This window comes from Sceloporus undulatus, chromosome 2, assembly GCF_019175285.1.
Source record: "Sceloporus undulatus isolate JIND9_A2432 ecotype Alabama chromosome 2, SceUnd_v1.1, whole genome shotgun sequence".
NCBI lineage: Eukaryota > Metazoa > Chordata > Lepidosauria > Squamata > Phrynosomatidae > Sceloporus > Sceloporus undulatus.
The window spans coordinates 89,749,795-89,765,500 of NC_056523.1; the positions used below are offsets into that span (position 1 = coordinate 89,749,795).

Consider the following 15,706-nt stretch of genomic DNA (forward strand, 5'->3'; position numbering starts at 1 on the left):
TAGCAATTAAGATCAAGGCAGCACACAGATTGTTTTGTTGTTGTCAACCACCATCTAGTCAATCTCAACTCACAGATTAGAGGTCTACAAACACTTGCTGAGTAAACTTACTTCCTTCTCCATGCAGGCAGATACTTGCCACACCCCTGACTGGATCTACTTAACAAAGAAGATGACCATGGAAATACAGCCTAGATTACTAGGCAATTGCAAGTCACATAGTTTCCTTCACAGGTGTCCAGGCTATTCCCCTTCTTGATAATATAAAGCTTACCTGAAAGCCAATCATAACCCTAGCTGCACAAGATAGGAAAACATTTTTGAAGTCTGCAGTATATCAAACATGAGAAACAGGCTTCTTGAGGTCTGACAACTGCCCAAGCAATTGTCAGTTCATAGAAACAGCCTCACCGAGATACTGTAACTGTCACCATCAAAGCAAAAAGATCACCAAAAAAATATAACTGCTGTTGGCAAGTTTAAGTCTTCTCTTACACAAGAATGTGTACTATAATAAACAATGGCTCCCACTCACTGTTAAGACATGAGTAATTAACATTTTTACAATGGCTCCAAATGCTGAAATTTATATAACCTAAAGAGCACTATCTACTCACAAGATGAAGTTACTGGTGGGCATGGGAGCAATATTTAGATAAAGCAAAAAACAAGGGAAATAAGACTTCAAAGGAGTCCGATTACTGCCCCAAGGAATGGAGACTGATGAGAGAGTGGAATCCTGAAGAGACTGCAACACTTTCTTGCAGGTGCCATACTAGTACTTTCATCAGATCTAGAAATAACTGATATTCTTAGCACAGAGAGACTGTTTGGCTCTTCTCTAATCTACTTCATTAAACGGAAATATTGCAATAGGTGAACTCATCAAGCTTAATCATTTTGGAGGTGTTGTGTTAGCACTCATTTCTGGTTAAAACTGCATTTAATTTTGTCCCCCTTGAACTAAGGTCTCTACAACATGGGCTAAACTGGAGGCTACTGGCCAATGAACTGAATCCAACCTTTGCTTGCAATGTAATGCAAGCGTTTGACTTAGACATTCAGAACTATGTCATCCCTTTCTATGGCGAATGTGACACCCTGAGGCTTGGGATCTGGATTTTATGTAGACTCATAAGAGTTGAAACAGACCCCAAGAGCCATTCATTCAAGCCCTCAAAAACAATCAAAGCACTCCCAACAGATGGCTATCCAGGCAATTTAAAAACATCCAAAGGAGACTCTACCAGTTCAAACCAGCATATTTAACTGTTGAACAGCTCTTACTGTTAATATGTTCTTCCTAATGTTTAGATGAAATCCCTTTTACTGTGGGTTGCATCCATTGTTCTGTGCCCTACTTTCTGGGGTTGCAGAAAACGAGCTTGCTCCATCTATCTATCATGCCACACTTTAACCTTCTTTTCTCCTGGATAAACATACCCAGTTCCCTCAGTTGCTCCTCATAGGGCATAGTTTCCAGACCTTTCACCATTTTGGTGTCCCTCCTCTGTACCCGCTCCAGCTTGTCAATGTCCCTCTTGAATTGTGGTGCCCAGACCTGGACACAATATTCCAGGCGACACATACAACAGGCATGGTGTGTACTGTACTCCTACGATAGATATGAAAGCATAGAAAACAACTAGGAAAATTTGTGGGAGCAGAACACAATAATTGTTCCCCTCACTGAAAATTTTAATGTAAACAAAGGAAAAATTCCAATGACGCATTTTCTCTTTTGAAATAAGACAAGGATTTATTCATTCAAGATTTTTTTATCTGGTGGCTGTTTCCATCTTCATAATAGGAACAGGCGAACAAGCATTCATTGCTTCTAACCAACTACTGCAAAAGCAAACTGTGCGAGTCCTCTATCTGTCTAAATTAGACATTTGTTTATTACAAAGTGTGTGGCTTCTTTATTCATTTTTCCCTACAAAAATAAGATACATATGCACAATGTATAGCAATGTTCATACTTTCATTAAAAGTTATAGTCACTATTTAGCTTATACAAAAGTAAGAGCCTTTTATTTTTAAATTTCATAAGTATAGCAAATATCACCATTTTCTGTATTAAATAAGCTATGAGGAGGGTATTAAGTTCTCCTTTATTTGATATTTATGGTATTTCATCTGACCCAAGCAAGTCCACATACTGAAACATGAACATATTAGGTTAGAGACAACAGCTCCTTCCAATCACAAGAGGGCCATAGATCCCATTCAGCGGAGGCTCTAGCTTGAGGAAGTGAAAGAGTGCTGCACATTGTCTACAACAGTGGTTCCCAACCTTCCTAATGCAGTGACCCATTAATACAATTCCTCATGTTGTGGTGACCCAAACCCATGAAATTATTTTCATTGCTACTTCATAACTGTAATTAAATAGATGTTTTCCAATGGTCCTAGGCGACCCCCATGAAAGGGTCATTCGACCCCCAAAGGGGTCCCGACCCACAGGTTGGGAACCACTGGTCTACAATATGCCTGATTCCCTTTCAACCCCCAGATCCCATGCTGTTCCAGTAGGTCCCCCCAAAGCAATTTTTCACACAAAAGCAGAGGGATGTTGGTAAAAATTTACTTTTCTCCTTTCTTCCAGCAGATTTATTTGTAAACAATTTCACTAATGAGCAGTCTGGATTTAACCCATTATAAACCCTAAACTAAAACCCACTAAGCTAACAACCCTAAAACTGGCAAGCCCAACAGAAGAACCAGAACCAGGCACTCAGTACATTTTCACCTCGTGAATACAATGGCTACAGCTTAGCTTTAGTTGCTAAGCAACTGGTTTTACAGACCTGGAATTCAAACAGTTTGCTATCAATCATTAGGTGGAGGAACTCCTAGAATTAGGATCCCAGGAGTGATGTTTAAACAAATACAAAATAGGAATTCAATGGCATAAAGGATGCTTTTCTAGATATCGCCTATATTTATCCAAAGCAAAAGTCTGTGTTATGAACTGGAACCCTGACCAGCAAGCACACAGACTTCCTTTCACTGATCCCATCTCTTTTAGGGCTTTATCTTCTTACTTTCTGAGAAAGAAAAATGAACTATGCATGTGCAGATATCATACAGCTAAGAAAAACATAATTTCAATTATTGGTTCTCTGCTGTTGCTTTGACAATAATGAAAAACATTAGAGATACCAAATAGCACTCTTTTGCTGTGATTCCTGCTATTTAGGCTAATAGCAACAGCCATTTCACCTTGAAAACCAAGGCATTTATAAGCCTTAGTACAGGTCCAAAATTAAGGAATTCAAACAACAAAGAAAAGCTTTGTAGCACCACTTAACATGCAACCCTATACATGCCTATCCAGAAGTAGGTCACACTGAATATAGTGGAACTTAGTCCCAGGTACGTAGGCAAAAGAGTACAGTCTTAATTGGTTCTATTACTTGGGTTTTAATTCCAACAAGCAAAAAGAAACCTTGCATATTTTTTTACATATTCCTCTTTGAGGAAAAGCAAAATGTTTTCTCATCTGTAGCAACTCAACTGACCATAAGTACAGATTCCTCTGCACTGTATAGTTATTTCACTTCAGCAAGTCATAGATCTTCTCTAAAAGAAAGGGAAGGAGGGAGGGAGGGAGGGAGGAAGAGTAGTAAACAATATGTACTGATATTAAATACATTTTAAAAATAGGTGCTAGAGGTATCCAAGCACTGCTAGAGAGTTAATCTCTGCTTCCTTACAAGGCAGAAACAATATATTGAAAATATAGTATTCAGCAAACTCTCAGAGGCCAAATTCCACTCCTCTCTCAACTGTAATGGCTAATCAATAGTTTTCATTATTAGAAGAATCATACAGTTGGAGATCATCTAGACAGCCCCCTGCTGATATATCAAATCCACTACTACAGAACCCATGATAAGTGGACACCTGGCTTCTAATGAAGAAATTGCTCACTACGTTTTGAGGCATTCGTCTGCTGCGCTTTAGCATACAAGACCAGGTCCCAGTGGTGTTTGCCCAGAGCTTATCTCATAACAGTGGTTTTATATAGTTTCTACTGTGTACCATAAGAAGAAACACAAAATGACTAGCATATATACTCAACTATAAGTCGACCTCGTGTATAAGGCGAGGGCAGGTTTTGGAAACAAAATTATGGGTTGTGATATGACCCATGGGTAAGTCAAGAGTGCAATTTAGGGCCATTTAACAAAGGATGTAAAGGATGGAGCAAAGGAAAACAATGCCAAAGAACTTAGAAAATTCCAGGAGGCATAACTGTTTGCGCTCATATTAAAAGCTGAAACGATGAGAGAATAGAGAAGTCAGTGCTTCCAGGACAGATTACTCTCATACTTTTCACCAGGGGATAGTTCCTTTTTATATATAAGAGTTAAAGTATAAATACATTGACCCATAGTCAACTCAGGTTTTTGGGGTCACTTTTTTGACTAAAATTTCTAGACTTATACATGAGTATATACAATACTCCATTTTAATGGCATATGAGGTGATGAGAGCCAGCATAGTGTAGTGGTTTGAGTGCTGGACTGTGACTCTGGAGCCCAGAGTTTGAATCCTTAAGCCATGGAAAATCACTTCATGACCTTGAGCAAGTCATACTTTCTCAGCCTCAAAGGAAGGCAAGAGCAAACCTCCTCTTGCCAAAAATACAATGGTGAGTCTAAAATCAACAACATGTGGTAACACAAGTGTGGTCAATACTTCCAGAGATTTTACAGATAAGCAGAAAGTATTACAAAGTAACTTTTGACTTACTTTGTTCTTTTCTCACTAAAGTATTTTAAACTCTTTCACATCAAGAAACACAACTAAAATCTCGTTTCACTAAATAAACTAGGAGCATAATAAACAGTTGGATATTCAGAAATTCTAAAAAATGAAAAATGCTATTCAGCTCTTGCACTTGCACATCAAATGATGCAGAAACACACACAGGGGAGATGATTAGAGCTGAAATTTCTATGGAGAACATGTCAGCTTAGGTGCAACTGCTTTAAGACACTGTTGGGGTCATCACCAAGCCTCCTGGTGTTTCTCAGGCCCAGCAAGATCATAGTATTGATTGCTGTGCTATAAAGAGGAACTTCTAACTCAAAATGGCCCAACCACCCTTTCCTGAGAAAGGAGTCTGCTGAACTGGGCACCACAGCTAGAAATGATCCTGAAGACTCAACTCCCATCCCACCCCAATCCTGTCTTTCTGCAACAGGAAAGCCAGTATGTTTGTGTTTTATCAGTTTGACTCTACAGTGATGACTTGGACTCATAGTTAGTTAAATATCCCATGGCCTTTCTTCCAAGCATGGGAGCTGGGATAGCCACACAGCTACCAGGACAATCTTCACCCACTACTGTAACGTCAAAGTTTGGATGAAATATAGTTATTCAACCTTCTTAAATAGATGAAAGGCCCATACTTGCCACTAGATGGATTGTTGGAGTTTTGAAGAGAACTTGCTTCTATATTTGATTTGCTTTTATATTTGATGTTTTTAATTTGTCTTTTCTTTTCTACATGGTAATTTTATCTACTCCTTTATTTAATTGTTATTATCTTAGAGTGTACGCCTTGGGCAGGCTTTTATATACTCCTTAATTTTACCGACTTTGTACAGCGCTGTGTATAATTACAGCACTCTAGAAATAAAGTTTAATAATAATAATAATAACTATAGCATGAAGAAATGGGAAGCTGAACAGAAGGAGGTGTATGTGAGTTAAAAGATCTGAGGCTCTAATACAGTCTCCAGCTTTGCTTAGGCAAGAGAAGTTCATATGCCTCAACTCCTTTCCCCTGATCTTGCTGTTGGCTAATGGTAGATGCTTACAGCAGAAAGCCAAGGCTTTTTGGCATGGAGCATTTTAAAGCATTATAGTATGTTGTAGGTGATTCCTGCAAACTAATGCTTATCGAATTATTCTTCTCCAGTTACTGTCACACAGCCTGTCCTACTCTACAGGCTTCTGTAAAGATTTTTTTTAAAAAAACACAACCACCACCACCATAGAGTCTTAAAGGGGTATGATTCAGGTAAGCAAGAGTGCAGACAGCAGTTTTACTTTTCTTTTGGTCAGGATTCCAATAGGCAGCAGCAGTGATGTCAAGTGACTGACCTAGACAAATCATTATCAGATTATGATTAAGCATATCCCTCAAGGGTGAGGAAGGATTTCTGAATTCCTCATATTTACGAATCTAATTCCAGAGTACTCTGGAGTATAGCACAGGAGTTGACATTCAGGTAGAGGTATACAATTTAATGCTAACCTGGGATAACCAATAAATCCTACTGAAGCAAAGTGGAAATGTTAATTAATAAGGCGATAGCAGCAAACACTTCCTTGCTTGTTCCACAGCCTTTGACACTCAGGCCAAATCTGACGAAGCACTTTTGCTCAGTTTGTTTGAACAAGTGTAACAATCCAGAATCTATACTGAAATACCTATTTGCACAACTCACCTATAAATGTTAACAGTTTGTCATCACAAAGGCCAGCATATAATCTAGACTCTTGTTCACCAAATCTGGTAGAAGTTTCACCAGAGCAAACTACAAATTAGGGTAGCAAGAAAAATACAACCCATCTTGTGCCAAAAATTGCATAAGGTACCCTTTGCTGGACTTAAATGTTCTTCTTCCACTAATCCATCCCCGCTATTCTGGTGCACAAGGTATGAATCAGCCTTTCAAAGTGATCTGAAAGCTGGGCCAATATAAATACAACTATATAATTTCATGAAGATACAAAGTAACATATTCAACGTGTGTTATAGTAAAAGCACTGTATTATTAATGCATTTGGACCCAGTGCAAGTTACTTAATCAAGGGGGAAAAGTTGAGGTAACTACTTGATATCTGTTAGCATGACATATTTGGGGGGGGGTCTTAATTACTCTACCTGTTTTGCCTCACTTCCACCTTGAAACATCTTGAATTGAAAAAAGAAAAAGAAGAGGACTTCCAGCCTGGGGAAGTTACCTTCCTTGAATATACAGGATATATATATCCTTTTATCAAGCCCTGCTTGAAATTCCTTACCTAGGTGAGCAAAACATCTTCTGTAGCTAGGAGGAAGGTTTTTTTTATAGCAATAGATGCCCAGTACATTCACATTCTCCCTGCTAAGCACAGAGATCTGTCTTGACCTTCTTTATGACTTTATTTTTCTGGCAGATTCCTGAACCGATTAGTAGGCATTATGAGGTAGGGAGGAACTTAAAGCAGTCATTTGTTTTAAATCTGTTAGTATTATTAGTTTTAAGCATCTTAATCTCATAGCAAGATGGTCAAAACATGTTTAATGTATCAGTTTTACTGTCAAAGTGAGAGGGCTCCTAAAACCAAGGTTTGTTTTTAAGGAACTACCACCAAGGAAGAACCAAAAAGAAGGTAACACAGCAACTAAGTATGGGAAGACAGTGCTCCTAACACAGACAGAAAGACCAAATAAATGTTCAAGAATGTTTTTTTCAGCTTAATGCACCTTTACTCCAGCAGCTGTGAAAGTACTTTGCAATACAAAAATAAAAAAAAGAGTTCAGCAGATGGTACTGCATCACCCTCCAACAAAGCCTTAGGCTGGGAATACCATTTTCATGCTCAGCAACCATGCCCAATTTACAAGCTTACTTCCTTATATCTCACACCCCTAAATCTAAATTTTCCTTCTAGTAGAAAGTACAGTGAAAGTAAGGGGTGCAGTGGCTTAGTGGTTAAGACGCAAATTCTGATGGCTGGAAGATCAGAAGGTTGGCAGTTTGAGGCCCAAGTGCTGCATGATGGGATGAGCTCCTGTCACTAGTCCCAGCTTCTGCCAAACTAGCAGTTTGAAAGCATACAAATGCAAGTAGATAGATAGGTACCACTTCAGTGGGAAGGTAACACAAGGTAATTTGGTCCAGTCATGCTGGCCACATGACCACCAGAGCAGTCGTTGGACAACGCTGGCTGGCCCTTCTACTTAGAAACAGATGAGCACTGCCCCCTACAGTTGTTTATGACTAGATATTCATGTCAAGGGACTACCTTTACCTTTTTTTACCTAGAAAGTGCACAAATGTACAACCGTACGCAGATATCTACAGGAAAGCAATACATGTAACCAACAGGCACAAATCCTCATACCTTTTGGTTCAACTTTTTTTTCTATTGAATTGATTTGGTCTCTTCCACAAGTCCTCAAGACAAAGATAGAGGTTAAAGGAAGGGAAGTTAGACCTAGTTGGTTCAAACATATCAATCTAATCAACATTTACTATACTGAAACTTGTGCCCACAAGATCCATCCCTCCTCAACATGTGCTGCATCCAGGGGCTGTTCAACCATATTGCTACATTAGTTTGACTGGGAAACTCTACCTTAATACTCTATGTTACAGACCTGGATATGAAAGCAGTGTGAGTCTTACCACGTTCGAGCTAAGAGATATTGTAACACAGACGACCACTCTGCCCCACATGCTATCAGGACCCACTCATGCAGCATGGCATGCTCTAGACCCTGCTTTCTGTATGGGGTGGGAAAATGGTGGCATGGGAATGGAGGAACTTCCTACTGTTTCACTGTCAGGGCAGCTCACTTTTTGGTTAGGCTTAGACTTCTCAAGAGCCATCTGCTAAGAATTTGCCCACCACTTTAGTTATAAAATTGCTTGAATTTGTCATCTTGGATGCTAAAGTTGATACACACCCAGCGGATATAACTCTTCCAGTGTTGACACTTTTAAATTTGTGCAACCCAAGAATGTAAATAGGACCCTCGAGAGAGGCAAGAGCAATATGTCTACTAGAACCTTCTCTCTGGTTTATAATAAACAAACCAGAGGAGGACTAGTTAAATGGGTGATTAATGCTTCTTAATAAGGCATAGTGCCAACATGTCTTAAGGAAACTGTTGTAAGAACTCTTCTGGAAAAAACCTTCCCTGGATCCTACTATACTGGATTACTGAAGGCCTGTCTCCAACATTTCATTATGGGGGCAAGATACTAGAGCATGTGGTGGCTTCTCAGGTCCCAGGGTTCCTGGATTAAATAAAGATAAGATTATCTAGATCCATTCCATTATATTTCAGGCCTCATTATGGGGTGGAGATAGCTTTCATGACCTTAGTGGATCATCAGTGCATGAAACTAGACAAGGGATGTGTGCACTTGTTGGTTCTGCTGGATCTCTTGATGGGTTTTTGATATCATCAACTAAGGTATCAGTTGTCTCATTGGGATGGATGAGGCTTGGAGGTACTGTCCAACAGTGGTTCAGTTCTTTCCTGGAGGGGGAACTCTGAGGATGCTGCTGGGAGATTCCTGTTCGACACCTTAGCCACTGGCAACCCAAGTCCCTCAGTGTTCTGTGTGCTATTCATTGTAGGTATGATACCAAGGGAAGCTGTCCTGAGTTTTGGAAGCCGGTGCTACCACTATGCTGATAATACCCAGCTCTGTTACTCCCTTCCACATAATTCCAAGGAAGATGTTTCTGTGCTAAACAATCTGCAATGAACTGGATGAGGGAGATCAAACTGAAGTTTCATCCAGACAGGACATGTGCTCCTGGTCACTCAAAAGGCAGCTCTGGGAATAGGGATTCAGCCCTATTCAGGTTACAATCTCCATGAAAATTCAGGTTTGCGGTTTGGGTGTTCTCCTGTTTGGCCCTAAGCCTGAAGGCCCAGGTTTTAGTTGTAACCAGGAGTGCATTTGCACAGTTAAAGCTAGTGTGCTAACTGTGCCCATTCCTGGAGAAATCGGGGTTTGCATCCTTCTGAGATCGCTAAAATGAGTATCCAGCTTGTTGGGGGCAATTAGCTTACACACTGTAAATGTCTCAGGGAGTGCTTAAGTGCACTTATAAGCAGTATAGAAATGTACTTGCTATTGCTCTTCCCAAATTTTTATGTGTAAAATTTATATATGTGTTAAGTTAAATAACTTATTTAAACAAAACTTCTAATTTGAACAAAGTTATCTCCTTATAAAATGTACATGAATGTGTGAAGCAAAATTCACACATGAAATAAAGTATTTTTATTCATTACATGACATCAAGGGTGTGTGTGCAATGTCTGCATGTAGTTGTAAAGGGAGAAGGGAGTCCCAAGGCTAAAAAGTTTGAGTGCCAGTGTACTGTACAAATTGGATTTGCCCAAGGCATGTGTTACCTTGGCTGCAGGTATAAACTGAGAGAAGGGGGGGGGGGGGGGAAAGAAAAAGAAGTGAAAAACCTCCACAAACACAAAAAGGCTCATTCTGCTGACTGAGATGAGCCTGGGCAGGTATTGAAAAGTAGTGGCTCCTGAACTCTGGCCTTCATACAATTGCTGTTACAATGTATTTTCCACTAATTAGGTACAAACATTACTAGCAAGAAGCATCAGAAGCTGCAACTAAAAGAGAAGATAAGTAACATTGAGCAACATTTCAGCACCCAAAATTTGTGCACATGCTTTGTGCAAGCAGGGGTACCAACCCAATTGATAGTCAGCACTGTTAAATGCCTAATGGAATATTAGTCACCACACTTCCCCTAGTCGTTACAATTTAAAGGCACATGTCATTTTAGATTAGGCTTTCCCAACCTTAAGTCCCCAGGTATTGTTAGACTGCAATTCCCATTTTCTCTGAATAGTAGTGACACAGAGGTGGAGGGGAGTCCAAGATCTGTTAGTTGGTGGCAGGGAAAGTGAGAGTAAGACCTGAAAAGACTGCTAAGGTGCTACTGAATCCCTTTTGCAAAACTACAACATTGGGAAGTATACCTGACTTTAATTGGCTTTGAACAAATACTTGTCTTACAAATACTTACTCTATCAAGTACAATCAGAAAGTTGTAATATTCTAGAAGTCTTATTATAAAAGCAAGCATAGGTCCTATTTTTGGTATCTATAGATACCAAAAATAACTAGTCTAGATAATGCTTATTTAGATTTTATTTTCACTATTAATTCATTTCCTGTGCAACTAAACAGGCAGAATCCCTCCACTGCCTGTACATCAAGTTAAAGGTTTGATGTTAAAACACACTGCAGGCCAGTTAAGTGCTTTGAAGAGACTGCCTGAACAATGCATTGCCATGTCACCCTTTAGAGCTACATTCATGTTACTAGCACCCATATTTCCCAATGAAATTAAGGGTAATTTAAGCATAACAAAGATGGCACCCATTTAAAGAAACACAAACTGACAGCTCTCGCAACAAACTAAACAAGGCACCTTAACAATTATTCCTGTTCAGTCAATGATTTATCACAGCCTTTCAAGACAGCCTAAAATGGCCATTCACGGCATGGGCATGCATCTAAAAAGCTTAGCAGGCCTGCCTGCATTTCCTAACCTCCTACTGTGTCTGTGGGAACATGACAAAAATAGCACAGGCGGGAAGCACTGCCCATTGCTACAAATACTCCGCAGCAGAGTCTAATGCTGCCACCTGACACAAGTACATACACTGGGCACAACTCTCACCTCATATTTTGCTTTTAAGCAAAAACCAACACCTACTGAAAAATCTTCCTAAGGCTACTCAAGTGACCAAAACTGACACAACGTGGCCGTAAGCAAGGACTCGGAATTAGGTTCATCCGCCCCCTTTCAATGTGAAGGCTGACCTTGACAAGCGTCCTCATTTATGCACCTCGTTAGTAGGAACGCATAACAGTACAGGTTTCGGCCTGGTTTTGCAGGGCTCTCTAGGGCTGTTCCAAAATATTAGCAACCAATCTCTGGAGCAGAAGGGGGTTTTGTGGCTGGCCCTGCCACTTCCACAAAGCTAAGGAAATCTCCATGTTATATTCTGGTCCTGCCTGCTGCTGTTGTGAGCCAACTTGGGGCGATCGTAAGGCAAACCTATTCTCATTGGGGTCTTCTTGGCAAGATCTGTTCAGAAGGGGTTTGCCTTTGCCTTCTTCCCCTGAGGCCAAGGAGAAAAATCCTTCCTGCCCAAGGCCAGGGAGAAAGCTTGAGGTCTAGCTGGGCTTCTTGCACTTCCCTGCCTTCCCCAAGCTTCCCCTTTCCCCTCTGCTGCTGAAGGGGAGGAAGGGCTCCATTGTCCTCCGACTGTGGCTGTTCCTGCAAAGGTGGATGGCTGGACGAGGGGGAGCCTGGCGGGGAGTTCCAGGGCAGGGTGACCAGGCACCGCCTCTTCCTCCTCCAGGACCTGTCCTCCATCCCAGCCTCCTGTCCAGGAGGAATCTCAGGAGGCCCTCCATTTTGTCTTCGGCCATGTCCCACGTTTTCCTCGCCTCCAAGGTCCTCTCTGGCAATGGAGGCGCATCTGGTCATGGGGACCTGGGCAGATCATGGCCTAAAGAGTGGAGTGAGCCCCCTTCCTTCCTTCCTTCCTTTCTTTCTCAGGGGCCCAAGGGAAGAGGGAAGGGGAGAGAGAGAGAAAGGCCCAAAACACTCTGCATGGATGTCCCAGTTTGGGACGGCTTCAACTGCCCTGGCTCAACGCTAGGGAATCCTGGGAACTGTAGTTCAGTGAGACCTTTAGCCTTCTCTGTCATGAACCACAACTCCCAGGATTCCCTACCATTGAAATAACGCAGTTAAAGCAGAGTGTTTTGGACCGAAGAGAAGGCGGCAGAGGCGGACGATTCGGCGCTGGAGAAGGGCCAGCATCCCGAGGCTAGTTGCGGACCCCATCGCCACCCAAACCAAGCAATAGGAACCCTAACCGGGATCCTTGCCCCAAAGGAGGGCCAGGCGCCGTGAAATGTTGGGCCAGGACAAAAGCAAAGGCTAGGGCCGCTGGCGTAAGAAGAGCCCACGCTCCTCGTCCTGGCCTCCCTCAAGAGGAAGACATTTTGGGATCCCTCCTGGGCAGGGAAGCGGGGACGGAGGCCTGCGTCCTGGAAAGGGAGGAAAGAGTGATCGAAAGGGACGCTCCCAGAGACGTCAAGCCGTGCTTCCCAGTCTATCCCACAGCTAACTCCAGCTCCCAGAATCCCATAGCCTTGGGCCAGACTAACAGTTAAAGCGGTGCCAAACCGGGTTACTGTATTTCTCCAGTGTGGACGCAGCCCTGTCTCTAGGAGCCGGTGGTAGGTGCGTGTCTATGGCGACGGTGACGACGACAAAGACGCCGCGAGGCCCTCGTCGTCGCCGCCGCCGCCGCCGCCGCCTCGCGGAGGACGCCACCCGAGGCCCCCATCCCCACCAACCTGCGGGCGAGGCGGAGATGGACGAGGAGGCGGCGGCGGCGGTGGTCGTTTCACTCCACGCGATGCAGACGAGCTCAAGGAGACGGGAAGCACCTCGCGCAACAGCAGCGTGCTCTACCGCCGGCTAAATATAACCCACCGCGCAGCCTAACCCGCTCGCACAAGGCTAACCAATCAGAACCAACCCCACTCGCCAGCTCGGACACCGATAGGCCACCCTAAGGATCGTGGGCGGGCTGTATTCGGAAAGGCAACCAGAGTGGCCAATGACGATCCGGAACGACGTAAAGCCGGGTCGGGAAGAGTGACGTCCGCCCTAGCCAATGGAGACTGAGGGAAGGGTTATTAAGGCAGTGCCGGGAGCCATCGAGTGGGGCGTAGGCCAATGAGACGACGCTCCCTGCCATTATTAGGATAGAGGTTTCCGTGGAGGCGTGGCCAAAGGTGCCCGCCAAGGGTAGGTGCGCGGCGCAGAGGGAGCCCTAGGAACCGAAGGCGGGAAACCCCGTGCTCGGAAGGGCGTGGCAAAGGTTGGCGAAAGACCAATTGCGAAAGACGTTGGGCCGTGATTGACAGGAGCCTAAGTGGAACCTCTTAAAAGGGAAACGCTGTAGCAGCACAGAAACACACAATAAACGAGCCCAGCGCGCGCCTCCAGTTCCCTCCGCCGCTTCCAGCTGCGCATGCGCTGTTCGCACCTTGTTCCCCTGACGGATTCGCACTCAGCGCCCGTGCAGCTCACTCGCCCTTTCCTGACCTTGACACCACAGACCTCCCATCTAAAATTAGTATGAAAGGCAGAGGGAGCCAAATGCTCGTCTCACACCAGAAGAGGCAACGTGGTCTAGTGGTTACAATGGCTGCATCCACACTGGAGAAATAACCCGCTTTGATAGCGCTTTAACTCTTTGTGTCTCAGTGCTATGGAATTCTGGGAACTGTAGTTTCACGAGAGCTCTGGTGCCGCAACAAACTACAGTTCGCAGAATTCCATAGGATGTATCTGTGGCAGTTAAAAGCGATATCAAACTGCATTAACTCTGCAGCGTGGATGCTTGTGAGGTAGGCCTGGCTCCTCGGCAAGATTTGTTCAGAGGAGGTTGGCCCTGCCATCCTCTGAGGCTGGAGAGTATGTGACTAAGGCAAGGCTGTCGTATTGGGCCATATCTTGAGAAGAAAAGGCTCACTAGGAAAGACCGTAACACTTGGTAAAGCTGACGGCAAATAGGAAAATGGGATCTACCAGATGGATGGATTCAACCAGAGAAGCCACAGCCATGAATTGGCAAGAGCTGAGCAGACAGCTGAAGACAGGGTGACTTGGAGGTCTCTCTTTCATAGGGTCAAGGTTGACTCAAAGATAGATAATAGCAACAACAAACACAGCTTCTCCAGATATCTTAAGAAATGGTTATCGTTATGTCCTCGCCACATCCGTTTCTTAGCTATATTTATTACACGCCCTGTTAGAGCAATTTATTCAGTAATACACCTCAAGTCTATTTTACAGGCCGATTTTGAAGTTTCTTTAACATTTACAGAATGCCATTGCGGACAGGACTGGGGCCAGGGCACCATCAGACACTTTTCCTACTAGACCTGGAGAAGGTTGAAGCTCTTCTGGTTACACGGATCAGACAAATACAGACATTTCCCCCCTCCATTTTATTTCAAGAAATCTGCCTAAATACTCTCAAGGCGCATGATCCCATCTGAACTTAGAAGATAAGCCAAGTCAGGCCTGCTTTCATACTTGGAGGGGGACAACCAAAGAATACTAGTTGCTGTAGGTTGTATTTACAAGGAGGCCCATGGCAAAACTACTCTTGATATTCTAAGTTGACTAAAGTTGACAGTTGACTTGAAGGTATATACATGCACACTATCACACTGTAAGGGTCAGACCACTCATAGCTAACACATTTGTTTTCAACATCCTTGCATAGTTACATACCTTGCAATGCGCAGAGGATAGTGGACACATGTCAGATGAGAGGTGCACAGACTGCATCACAAAGTCTTTTTAAAAAGTGATCGTTCATATCCAGTCCCTGAAAGAGAAATGAAGCATAACTCATTAATATACAAAATAGTTCTGCCAATCCACATTTGTGCCAAGTACATATATACATTTCTGAACATTTGCCTTTTTCACTCTCCACTTGTATCTTAAAAAGGAGTTGTGGGAAGTGTCATTTATTCTGTCACATAGAAGAACTAGGATGTAGTTCTATGTAGAGTTCTAGGATGTAGTTCAGGATTTCTGACTGCAAAGTTTACAAACACACCTTTATCCTGCTGGTGTTATGCTGTCTTGAAAGTCTTAAAGATACAGAAATCCATACATTCTACACAAACCAAGAGAATGCCAGATTCGACGGTTAACAAGAACTATTATGTCAGCTTTCATAGCATAACCCCCCCCCCATGAAAGTCTAGAAATTTTAGTCCAAAAATTGGCCCAAAAAACCTGGGTTGATTTATCCAGAGGTCGATGCAAGTACTGTAGTTTCATTCTTATTTTAAAAAGGTGCCAT

The 15,706-nt window shown here is 42.8% G+C and overlaps 1 protein-coding gene across 4 annotated transcripts in view; it reads right to left on the reverse strand.

Moving 5' to 3' along the window:
- The window catches only part of G3BP1 (G3BP stress granule assembly factor 1), a 33,313-nt gene extending 20,009 nt beyond the window's left edge, over positions 1-13,304 (reverse strand). For all 4 annotated transcript variants that reach the window (XR_006102146.1, XM_042451734.1, XM_042451733.1 and 1 more), the window contains exon 1: positions 13,170-13,304. The gene's annotated coding sequence lies outside the window, so the exon portion shown is untranslated. The remainder of the gene's footprint in view (positions 1-13,169) is intronic.
- Between the last annotated feature and the right edge of the window lie 2,402 nt (positions 13,305-15,706).